Raw genomic sequence first — 13,286 nt, forward strand, 5'->3', positions numbered from 1 at the left:
GCGGGGCTTTATAGCGTGTGCAAACGAAAGCGGAGCCCCACCAGCGTCGTGTGTGCGGCTATTGGACGATGACTTTGGTTCCCGTGGATCGTCCCGTCGACAGCAACGCCGAAGTCGAAGACGTCACTGGAGAACTGCGGGGATTTTACGATTCCAAAGAGCCGCTTCTCCTGCTTCACCGCGACCGTTGGGTTTTCTCGTGACTCGTTTGCACGCTTTTTTCCCTTCTCGCTCTTCTCACTACCATCGCAATCTTCCTTCTCCCTCGTCGCTTTGTCGCGACACGTATACGCGACCGGAAAGCGAGAGACATAAACTGGTGACGCGCAGGTGAGTGTACCTGCCGAGAACGTTGCGACGTTGTTGCATGGTTTGATATGTTTCCTCAAACTGTGTTTGGTTAACTAACTTAATTCGCCTGTTGGTGACTCATGGAAATTTGAGTGATATTACGAGGTGCAGTTGCGGAGTATTTGGAGTGAGAATTTGTGAATTTCCTGTGTTTCACCATATTACGTATGGTAATTTACAGTGTTGTTTGTATAGTATAGATTGGAAGAGATACAATAATAAGCAGACAGCTAGGCTGGTTAATTGATCAGGAATATTAATTGAGTATGAATTGTTTAGCAAGGAAAAGAAAAAAGTATAATTCTAAGTTGCTTGCTGCGTACATTGGGATTTATGATATACGAAAGATCGATTTCTTTCAGGTAGGAAAGAATGATTATAAAATAGAAATTATTACGTAATTTTTAGTATCGCAGGTTTACCGTGGTATTGAATTCGGCTAATGATATGTGAACTGTAAAAACAATGATCATGTGAATCAAACGTTGATTATCCATCCGTCGAAGCGTTAGTCAGATATCGTGTAACTGATAGTTCCTTGAGTGGTTTTCAAAGTCGAACGATGAAACAATTTGAAATAATCGTTCCATTATCGACGAAATGAACGAATTTATCTAATGGGGCTCATTAATTTATTCGACTTTTAATATTAATTACTAATTGTTATAGAAATTGATTTAACAAATTTGATATAAATTGATTTACCATTAATTAATCGATGGTAGAAAAGAAACGTTGGAAAATGAGTAATATGTAGCTTTAGTTTTACAGATTTTACAAAATAAATGTTACTATTTAAGAAAAAATAAATTTGATGGGGTAAAAGCTATATGGAAATATACTAACGACTTAACGAATTTAAATTTAAAGGACTTTAGAAACAAAGAAACAGAGACAAACTTTAGTTCTCGATGATACTTGACACGTGAATTGATTAACAGCTTGTCTTGCGTGATTAAATTTAATAGGATTAATTGAAAAGTTCGTATACCGTGTGTGAATCATGATAAAGTTGGTTTCATCGTAATTCACACGGTACTCGCAATGATCATTCAATCGGCAATTTTATTGTTCCAACATCACATCACTTACTTATCTTCGACTTGTACAATTCTCTGTGTTTTACGCAATTCTCTTTTTTATCCATCATTTTCTCGCATAGCACTCGAGTAAAAGCGAATCAACCGTTCAGTGAACCATACTTTGTTTCACTATGTTTCTTCACATGGTAAATGTTTTTTGATATCTTTTTCAAATTGAAATTCTACGGTTCTTCGGTTTGTTACATTGTGAACGAAAAAATCAACAGATATATAGAAGAATATCGAGGTTAATCGCATCGACATTTTCAAATTTTTTAACACTCAATTTTAACTTTCTAATAATAACTTTCAAATTTTCAAATTGTCGAACTTCTAAATTTCCGAATTTCCAAATATTCCAGTTTCGATGCGCTCGAAGTTCCAAATATCCTAATTTTGAAATATCTTCAAATCGTCCAAGTTCCAAATTTCCAATCTTCGATATCGCCGGAGTTCTAATTTTTTGACCTTCTATGTTTACCCGAGAGATAAAAAAATTATGATCGGATAGTGTCGATTATGCCAATCGAGGATTACAAATTTTCTATTCGTGCGATCTTCGACACCGAAAATAAATGAGCGCGATATTTTCCGTTTTTATCTTCCTTGAGCCGTAGTTAATTAAATCAATTGTCACGAAAGAACACGGTAGTTTTTCTGATTCCCGAAACAAAATAGCCCCATTGATAGCTTCAGGCAAATTCGCTGAGTAATGAAATCTACTCGCGAAACACGGAGACGCAGGGACTTAACCGTCAAAGATATTTGCTTCAGAAACCCGATACCCTTGAAAAAGAAAAAAAAGAATAGAATTACATGTTATATACGCGAGATGCAAGATCGCTCTTACGATCTTTCTTACGCAACGGAACAGTTTGAAAACGAAGTTTGAATTTCGCGCGTATTCCAGTAAAGGGTTCCTCCTTGAAAATTCGCCAATAGAAATCGAACGCGAAAGATTTCGTGAACGCGAAAAGCTATTCAAATTATTCGTCGATTTAATTCTCGAAATTCGTTGATAAATATTAATTATATTTTATCGCAGTGGAGGATAGATTTCGTAATAGACGCGTGAAGAAAGACGTTTTATCGATATTTATAAGAATTATAAGTCATCGTCTTGCGTTGATCTAAGAGGAAATCTAAAACAGAGGTATCTTCCTGCGAGCGGTTTGAACAACGTTCATAAAACGTTCTTTTTCGTTGGTTACAACGATCTTCTGCAAATTCGAAGATTGTCTCGGTTGCTGCAGTATATGTTGTTTCTAAGATTTGTCGATAAAAGCGCTAAATCATCGGGATTACTTATAAGTAACATACCTGTATCATTCCGTTTGATAGGTCTGTTCAACGTGTGTCGCGAGATGATATTATTACCATAAACAGATAACGATTTTTGCTGATATTTTTTCAAAATTACGTCATCTTGTAGAGCATAGAAAATTGAAACAATCGGTATATCACGCTGATTGATCTTGTCATTTTTGTTCGTCTGTATCATAAATTAACGTTAGAAGGCATATAGTATCTTTTTTCTTTCGCCTTTTTTTTTCTTTTTCTTTTTTTTTTTTTTTTTTAGGAAGGAGATTTCTCTTTTCTGTTGCAGGATAGTGCATAATTAATACTTTTAATAAATCCATTTTTATGCATACAATAGCTTTTGCCTGACTTTATAAAGACGTTATGAAAGTACGCACTGTGATTCTCACAGAAGACAATAACGTTCCTTTAATTACTCGATCGACAAGGTGATTATTAGCATGTTGTTATTCAGGGTCGTCAATTCTACGTTGCGAATATATAGGTATTTCTGATATCAATTACTCGTTATACTCGTTATGATTTGTATCCAATTTTCGTTTCATTATTTCCTCGTTATGTACAGTTTGTTTATAATTACTATGCATATCTACAGATCATCGTCTGTAATTGCTTGATATTGATTTCAAATTTTTATCGAAGTACAGTCATTCTTTATTTAATTTTGTAAATATTTATTATTTTGTAAATATTTTAATCCAACTCGGAAGAAAAATATTCTGTTCTGATGCTGCACGATGAATAAATTATTTCAGCAACTCTAGTGCGTTTTGTTATTTAACAAAATCCAAAAGGTGCACACGCCAAGATCATGGAAAGATACATCGTCGTTGATCGTTCTTATAAAATTTGCGTGCATGATAGCTCCGATAACGTTGCGACATGACAACGCAACATGCCCGGGGATTCGTCTACATGTCGTACGTCGACACATAGGACGACAACATTTGCATTCGTAATCGCAGCTATAAACGGTGCTTCACACATATCGCAAACTTCCTTATCAGCTCCTCTGAATAAAATCGAAGAGAAGATTTGATGATTCACGATAAATATAAAGTTTAAGTCGGAAGCTTGTCGTTGAAGAATTGAAACACGTAAAATACTGCTGTTTAATTTCGATATCATTTCTTTTTAATTATTGCTGCCTCGACTATTTGGACAAGCTACAGATCATTAAGAAATAGACTTATACCGCTTCCAAAATAATTATGATTACGCGATTATGCTATTCCATTTATTAACGATGTTTCGATTGATCCAAACGAACGAATATTCTAAGAGTGAAATTATAATTCGTTTATAAATAAAAGTTTTACGTTAAAGTACACGTAAGTCTCTCGTTTTATCAATTTTTGTCGAAAAATATACTTACATCACTTTTAAAATAAACGCTTCAGTTAAAAGTGGAAAGAATTCTGTTAAATACGAAGATACGTGTAACTGAGGAAATTTTGTCGAAGTAAAATGTGCATATCTGTTAAAATGAATAATACTTTGATATTTTTGAAGTTACAATAATATACGAAAAGATTCCTAAAATCAAATAAAACAACAACTTTGGTGTGATGTTATTAAATCGAACACCGCGGGTAGAAAGATAAGATTAGTTTTATGGATTTTATATAATATAAGCGTATTAATATTTTCAAAATATCCAAAAGTATGGCAAGAACACATATTCAATTCCAAAATCAAATAATTTCTATCGTGTATAATGAAAAAAAAAAGAAAAAAAACAAAAATTGTGGCTTATTACAGTCTTGCTGTACAGATTTTAAAATGGATGGTTTGTTTGTAAAAGGAAATAATTTATTGTGGATGAAAGAGATTCGGAGAAGCCGTGCGCGCGAGGAGGACAGTGCAATTCCTCGCGTATGAAGCAATTCCTTGTACAGCAGCGTGCATGTGTGGTCGAAATGTCAACATTCTATAACTGCTTCAAATTGTTCTGAACAAGTTGCATTGTAATTAATCTGTCTTGAAGGCGAATAACAACTCATACGGTGTTAATTACTTGTATCTGCGGCATAAAAACAGGTGACTGTACCGTTGAACGGTACACGTGCATACATGTACGGTACTTACACGTACATACATGCATGCACATAAGCATATGTCTCTTTGTATGTATGTTTATATTCATGTTTCTTCGTACGCATATCGAATCGTCAAAATAAGGTGATTTAGAATGGAATAAAATTCGATGATCTTAATCTGTGACTAACTTTTAGTAGGACTAACTTTACCTTAAGCACATTTTTAGCTAGTTAAGTTTGCTTTTATTCGATCGAAATGTACGTTGATATCATGTTAAACGTGTATTAATCGCAATTTATATACTTAATTATAGAACATTTGAATTTTTTATGAAATCTATATAAACGATGATTAAATGGTTAAAGCTTTTCTGTCAATTACGAAAAATATTCCCCCATATTGCCATCACATTTTTAACAGTTAGACGTTAATCATGACGTATGTAATTTTAATACATTGTATATGGACTGGATATATTGTACATTAATTATTTCCCCTTCGTCCATGATCAATTTTGAGGACATGCCCTGTCCCTTATTGTTGATCAAGCAAGCTTCGACTGACCACATTTCCGAAGTTTGTCGAGCGTTCCTCGGTGGGTTCCACCGATGGACGTCAGATAGCTCTTCGGGCTTGTTTTCTACGATTTTCGATAACTGTAATTCCATTTATTCCCTACTGCTATGCGTTTTCAGCCAGGTATCCTTGGAAATATCGAGTTGGACACGCTCAGCTGGCTCATGGATTGATATTACACGAAGGAGGAAAAAAATCAGTTATTTGTAGTATCGACGATTTTTTCCAGGTACGTCGTGAAGAAAACGATCGCGCACGTGGAACAGGAGGAGAGACAGAGACGCGATTTTTCCTTTTCATGATCATGGGGAATTATTGCAATCGATATTGTAAACAAGTCCTGGCGGTTAAATAGAGGCGGATCTCCTGGCGGATTGGTTAAATAGAGTCTATCAGGTTGAAGCAATTTTTTATCTCGTCGTAACTTGAAAGATATAATTGCCATGGGCGATCGCGTGTATTAGTAATAACTATCGTGTATAATTTAATTAGCTTTTAAGTGAAATAATAATTGCAGGGCGGTTTGAGGAAAATTACGATTTTTAATATCTTTGGAATTATACAGCCCTCCTTAGCTCAAGTAATTTATATAACATTTGTTCATTTCTCGAATCATCGCACATGACACGACTTGAGACATCGATATATCTTCTTTCTGAGTTAACATTATTTTTTTCTTTTTTCATTCTTCTAAATAATGAAAGTCTAATAACAGGATGTATTGGTATCTCTCATACAAGAATTCTATTGACATTACTTAACTTCCTTCTTATATTCATTAAGACAGGAAAAGATTCAATAACGAAGTTTAGAAAGAATAAAGAAAAAGTTACACACGAGTCAACATATAGCGAGGAATCGATCTCACGAAAGTTCCAATGATGTAACCCGCGAGAGAAAGAAGAAGAAGAAGGAAATAGCGTGCAAGTTCAGGAATCGCCAGCGATCGTATAAAATATTCTATATAACGTTCAACGATCTTAAAATAGAAAAATGTCTTTTGCGAAACTATTGAAATTATTCCAACCCTTGAAAAAATCATTAAAATAATCTTATCTGAAGAATTATTAAAATAATACCCAACTGAAGGATTATTCAAATAATTCCATACTTAAATTATTTCTTACGCCCACTAAAAGCGAAACAGATTCGCTAACAAGTTCAGCGAAGACCAAAGTCAAAGAAAAAGCAAACTCTTCCCCAAAATTAGCAGAGAATCGATCACGCGGCAGTTTTAGTGGCATTAACTGGCATAAAGAAGCAGAGAAAAATGAAATGCAGGTTCACGAATCGCACGAGGATGACGATAGGTCAGGCGATGATATTCTCTCGTCGATACTCGGAGATTTCTTCGCGATTTCGTGCCGTGCCATTCAAATGCATTCAAATGTCTCATCAATTTTGGAAGGGAAGTAGTGATGCTGTTTCTATTAGTTCCTGGAGAAAATCGTGGAAACTACTTTTTGAGATTTGTACATGTATTTTAGACGTTGATTTTAAAAGACCGATATTTGTTTGGTACATTTATTTTTGAATTTTTATCGGTGGGAATTTACAGTTTTTTCACGATTCTGCTTTAATTTAATTTTTCACGCCGTTAACACGTTAGTTGTCACGGTGGTTATCGGTGACCAACTAGGTAAAATAAATTGAATCTTTTAAAATGGTTAAAACAGGAATTTCACGGATTAAAAAATTGTCAACAACATGAACCATTTAAATAACATCGTTGGAGAAAAATTGTACCTGTTGGGGTTATCTGTATTCTGTTAATGTGTAACAGAAATATATTCGAGTATAACGGTATAAGTTCAGTGTATGCTAATCCAGATCTGCACGCTGGCAGCGTGACATTACAATAGAGCCCCGAAGCCATGGGCCTATGGTATTTATAATTCCAAAAATCCAGTTTGTTTACATCTCGCTGCACCATCTACACAAGGCATATTCCAGAAAAGGCTATTGGTCTGGAAGGCCCTTCAAATTAATTTAGTAATAGATAATGCTTAATAGGTTCGAAAATCAGGAAAACTAAACAGTAGAGCAGACGTAGAACTTTCCTGGAAGAGTGGAGTGTTTTCCTCCAACAGTGCCAATACAAAATAACACATTACAAAGAATAAACATTACCTCGTACATCTCAATCTATCTTTTAAAGCAAAATATATAAAAATTGAATGCGTTCAAGAAAATAAACATAACGATAGCTATACAGCATATGGCATATGTTAAATCAAATATAATATATTTTTTAACGTACCAGAATTTTAATAGAATTTTAGCAGAATTTTGCTGGATAATTAGTTTAGACGCGCGGTAGGTTGAACAAAAATTGAAAATCGCTGCATTATTTCAATCCGTGTCTAAACAAGAATCACGTATTAGACGTGTAACGTCACGAACAACGTGTTACGACCGTTCGCGGAGAGACGTGATCGCGAGATAGCACGTCAACGAGAGTTGTAAATTCTCGCTACGATCATGTTAATCGACGCCGCGAAATAGTCGTTCCCCTGTTTCGTTTAGGATAACAGAGGTGGTTTAATGAATATAGCACTGTGTTAACACTAATAAATTAACGTTTATTTCAACAACTTATTAATTAGAAAGATATAAATGGAACAACAAAAGAAATGTAACTACGTAATGCGCGATATTAGATATGTATTGACTGTTTGGCTTCTCGAAACGTTCTGTCCGCCCTTCGATTTGTTGGTTTTTTCTGGAAGGCGACCCCCACTACGTTCGGATCACGCCACATTCGTTTACGCCAGATAAAATAACGGCCACGAATCGACGCCTCTGGAGGTCGCTCCGCTTAATGAACCATGCGCTTGCCACTACAATGTTTATTTGCCGGGCAGCCGCGACGATCCGTCCGCGACATTATAGTGCTGCGACCGACAGTTAAGAATATGATCTATGGCAAGCCGCATGGCGTAACACAACGATTACAAGTGACCTCAAATTCCCTAGAATTTCTGAAAATATCACGGAGCATTCAGGAGGCATTCTATGACCGGGTTAGCCAAGGACAGGAAGTGTTTCCTTAACGAGTACCGGCGATAAATGGAACAGTTCCAGGGAAATAGTTGCACGATACGGTAAACGAGGTTCGATGGAAGTAATGAGTCGCGTTTTACGTCAAAGTATATCCATCGAAACTGGGTCCATGGAAGTATCAACTAGACGACAGTGTTATACGATCTTTCGGTGAAACTCCATCTGCATCTATTACTTTATTTCATCGATCAATACTCGCTGATCCACTTCTAATAGGACGAAAGAACAAAAAGAATTCTCGCAACGTGTTAACAAGTTTCTATTGGTCGCAGTTCCGTGACTTTTTCCATTATCCAGAATCAATATACCGATAGATGAATATAAGATGAGGAAGAAAAAACTTCGCTTAAATCTAAGATCGAAATGGCTTGACGTAGCGCGTCATTATCGTAACACGATCGGTAAACGCGTTAGCTTTGGTTGGTGATTCGTTCTCAGCTATTATTAGCGGCGTTTGTAGGTTCTTTTCGTGGAAACCTTGATATAACTTGCCTCTCGATCCGCTTTTTAAACGTTCAGACTATTTATTCGAATGGTTTTTCGTTTCAATCGAACGAGCAACCTTGGTTGATTTAGTGAACGTTTATTAGAGAACTCGAGTAATTATGCGAAAGGGAATTATGCTCGATCATCGTTAGTGTCCGGTTTTACGTTACAATAAATCACGTACCTACTCGAATTGATAATTCTATGAACATAATATCGTGTTTACAATGTTTCCATTCTGAATTACGATTTTCCTGCTTTCAAAAACGATGGAAGGAGAAGATTGAAATTTTCCAGTTTTCGCGTTTCACAGTTCGTTCCATTGTTTCATGGGATACATAATTTACGATAAAATTAATTATACAGTACTTTGTCTTAATTTCATTGGAAATAGCATGTAATGCTTAGTTAACGTCATCGAATCGCGAATGACTCATAAACGTTTCGTTTGGACTTATGTTATTATATTTTAGACAATTTTATTCTATTTCAATTTTTCACAGCATCTAACACCTAAACTGTAAAACTTGAGATATTTTATATCTGAAATTACTTTTCTGTCATGATGTTATTGTAAACGAGAATCACGCAGTTTTTCAAGGACTGATCGGAACCGCGTTCATTTTAGCATGTCACATGCCACGGGGGTCATCGGTCACCGACACTCAACTTGTCGGTGCCGCCATGGAGGTCACCGGTAACCGGAGTGCCAAGATTGGTAAAAATAAAATCAAAAAATTTGAACAAATGTCGATTGTTCATTATCACCATCGTTACTACAACGGCGTGACGAAATTAATACAGTATAAAACATATAAAAATAAATTTATTTATACATGAAATATGGACCTATAATATTTCACCGTTACATTTATCGCATAATAAAAAATTCATTATGGCGCCACGGGTAATCCCTGTAAAGCTAGCATTCAACGTGTTGAAAGCTTCTTTCAGTTCGATCAATAGTATTGGCATAAGAATGACGCAAAGGCTCATCGTTGTTGCGTTTATCGAATCAACGAGTTTATATTTATACGTTTTCCGTGATAAACATTTTTTGTTTTTTTCCTCGTCAACCACAGAATTAAAGATTTGTCCAGCTGTTATTACACGTAAGTTATGCAAGGCAGTTTATTTTACATTAGGCCTTCGTGTCTGACCACAACAAATTTAAATATATTTATGAATTCCTAATAATTTACATAAGTATAAATAGTTTTTATTTGAAAGAATTTTTAATTGATTTGCAAAGAAGAAGATTTAAACCGAAAGATGGTATCAGTAGAGACCGTCTATAATCAGATTTTATATACAAAACGACAAACTTTAAAATTCTCTACGGTCTTTAACGAGGTTATCTCATCCGTTTAAAATTCTTAACAATTAGTTAAAAATATGAAACATTTAGTAGGGAATCTGTTGCTCTCATCGCTTTAGAATCCGTAAAACTTTCGACCACAAAGTACTTCGTTTGAATAAAAAATCCTGCTCGGTACAGCACTTTACAATTCTACAAACCTCATTTTCTCTATTTCAAACCTATTTTACGCGTTTTTACGTTCTGTATTCGACTTATTTTCCAGGTACACAGTGTCCATGCTTAAAATTTCACACCGGCGCGATGGTACAAAAATTATTTTATACTGAATCTCGTGTTTTGTTGTTAAAAACTATGGATATTGATAAAAATAAATTTCACGCGAAACTTTAATTTTTGGAATCAAAAATCATTTTAATCGATCAATGAAATTATGAAAATTGTCCAGAGATTCCAAAATTATTAAGATTAATCTTCTCTTAAAGATCCTAAAATTATTAAAAATCAGAGATTTTTAAATCATTAAAAATTGAAGATTCTAAAGTTACTTTATTTATTTATTTACATTTCATAATTCTGCCTTCCGCAGTAAAGCGGACTTCCAGTTACACTTCTCCTTGGGATTCTAACGTTATCAAAAATGATTAAAAGCCTAAAGGCCTAAAACGTTCTCTGTTTGCTATTTCACTGTTGTATGCTTTCTCACCCTTCGTCCCTAATCGATGAACATCGCTCTAATTCTTTTCTCTCCCTTTACTTTCAATCGCACGAGAGAAGCGTCGAAAAACCCACGACCACGAGGGATGAAAGGATGGTTTCAGGGATGGAGATTCGTGAAAGCAGGCCGCGAGGGAAGAAGTGAACCGAGATTGGTCCGATGTTTGTTCAGCACACAACCGTTTCGTATGTAGAAAGCGTTCATAGAGAGGTGGTTGCGCTCCTTTATACGCATGCCCAATAAAACAATCTCCAAATAATATTCTGTTCTTCGAATTTACTTTTTCAACGTTCCATGCTTACGGGCTATAATTTTCTTAAGACGCTTAAAACGATCTCTTGAGCTTTCGCCTTTTCGGTGAAAACAAGCATTTTTTTATCTCCACTTTAGACTCGAACGCCAACTTCTTGACGTATTAAAGGATTTTAGAAGTTTCTTACCATTTTACAGTACGTTCTTGTTGAATTTTTGCTGGATGAAAAAACGCTTATCCGATACTTTTAGTATTTGCCTCGAAGCTGTTTAACGGTATTATCCTTTTAATAAAATTTAATTATAACGCGCTTTTACGAAATGATAGCGTACACAGTGACTGTTAATAATTTCTGGTCAGAGCGTAATTTTATTTTGACGTACTTTTTACTTTAATAAAATCCTTCGAGTAAAATGTTCCGCGATATTGTATAATATTCTTCTAAAAAAAAAAATATATTAATGCTAATCGATTGAACTATTAAAAAGATCGTACAGTTTTTCGAGAATGTTAATAGCCTTCTTGATAAGAAGACATCGCTTGTCCTATCTTGGTATGCGTTAAGGGTTGATGGTATAATTTACTATATTTTGAAGATCAAAGTTACGATATTCATAACAAGTTTACCAAAGTTTTACCTAACGCCGCTTGATTTTATGTGATTATACTTGCAAAGTTCTGTATCGCTTATTATACAGTTTTGTTTTTATCAAAAGAAAAGAAAAATACTTCTCATAGGGGTAGTTTGCATATTTTGGTGGAGACTGGTGAGTATAAGTGTTGTTGTCGTTGAGGACGACGCACTTGGATTAAGTAGGTTAATGGGAACTTTCGAGTAGCCATCTTCATAACTTTTCGTATCTCTTGCGAACAGCTTCACAATCTGTATAACATTGCGGCTCTCGATTTTCTACAAAAAACACTAAATACCTTCGAACCGTTTAAACACAGAGTGCAACTGGCAAACTTTCATTACAATGGACGCAGGCTATCGTTAATTAAAATCCTCCCACCAATTTGTATAAATATATGAATATAATACGAAACCTTTTTAATGAGCTAAAAATAACACGAGATTTTTAGCAAATTTAAAAAAATAAAAGAATTAAGATTAAATTTAGACGTAGTCGAACCTTATTTCGTTAAGTAATTTCCGTGAGAAGTACAGGAAACATAACTGAACATAATGTGGCAGATCCATCATGATAGATTTCGTGATTTTAATGTTACGTGTTCAAAAACGTTATATTAAAAGAGCAATAGTACTAGGATAGTTAATATTTCTGAAATGTGTAAGTGCAGTTATACTTTCATGCTATTAAAACTGGAATTGTATGAGCGTTTTTATCATCTTCTTGAATAACTGCACTTACACGTCTATTTTACTAAGGTCTTCAGTTGTGATTTATTAAATTGTTTATCATGTCCATTAATTAAACTGTTAAACTGTTCATTAATTTGTATAGTTACAATATCGTACATATTCAATATGAAATTTCATTACTGTAATTTATGGATTGGTTTTACCTTACATTATTGCAACAATATACATTTCATTATAATAATTTACGTTCCATATTGTAACAATATAGCTGCATAATTTGTGCAAATCAATGCAAACATTTGAGCAAAATATAATCCTTCGAAATATATCTCACAATGTCTTGACGCTTCGTAAAAATGTAAGTTAAATTTTTCAATTAAACATTCTGCTCGTTTCAAACCTCGTTATATGTTATTCAAACCCAATACGAAAGTGTTTTCGTGTTAATAATTCGTGTTTCATCGAAACGGGTAAATGTGGATCGCGATTCTAATCGATACCTATTCGATCTTGAATTAATTAAAAAAATTAGCAAAAGCTCGTTACGAGGAGTGCGCACTTTCAAGGGAACTTTTTGCACGGCCGGGAATAGCGTCGCACCGCGGAGGCAGCCGATTCTTTCATCCCGGAAGCGCACTGGAACTTGGAGATTTTATTACGAGCGTACAGTGATCCTGTTTAATTGCATCCGCTACAAGGCGACCCTCGAAAAGCAATTTCGAGTGTACCGGAGGCTGGATTTATCGCGACCGGTA

The 13,286-nt window shown here is 34.9% G+C and overlaps 1 long non-coding RNA gene across 1 annotated transcript; it reads left to right on the forward strand.

Annotated features, from left to right (window-relative positions):
- Nucleotides 1–27: 27 nt before the first annotated feature.
- On the forward strand, nt 28–9,760 carry LOC143304875 (uncharacterized). Its single transcript, XR_013061515.1, has 2 exons — nt 28–330; nt 5,489–9,760. It is a non-coding gene; the product is annotated as an uncharacterized LOC143304875 (long non-coding RNA).
- The last annotated feature ends 3,526 nt before the right edge of the window (nt 9,761–13,286 follow it).

This window comes from Bombus vancouverensis, unplaced genomic scaffold, assembly GCF_051014615.1.
Source record: "Bombus vancouverensis nearcticus unplaced genomic scaffold, iyBomVanc1_principal scaffold0061, whole genome shotgun sequence".
Classification (NCBI taxonomy): Eukaryota; Metazoa; Arthropoda; class Insecta; order Hymenoptera; family Apidae; genus Bombus; species Bombus vancouverensis.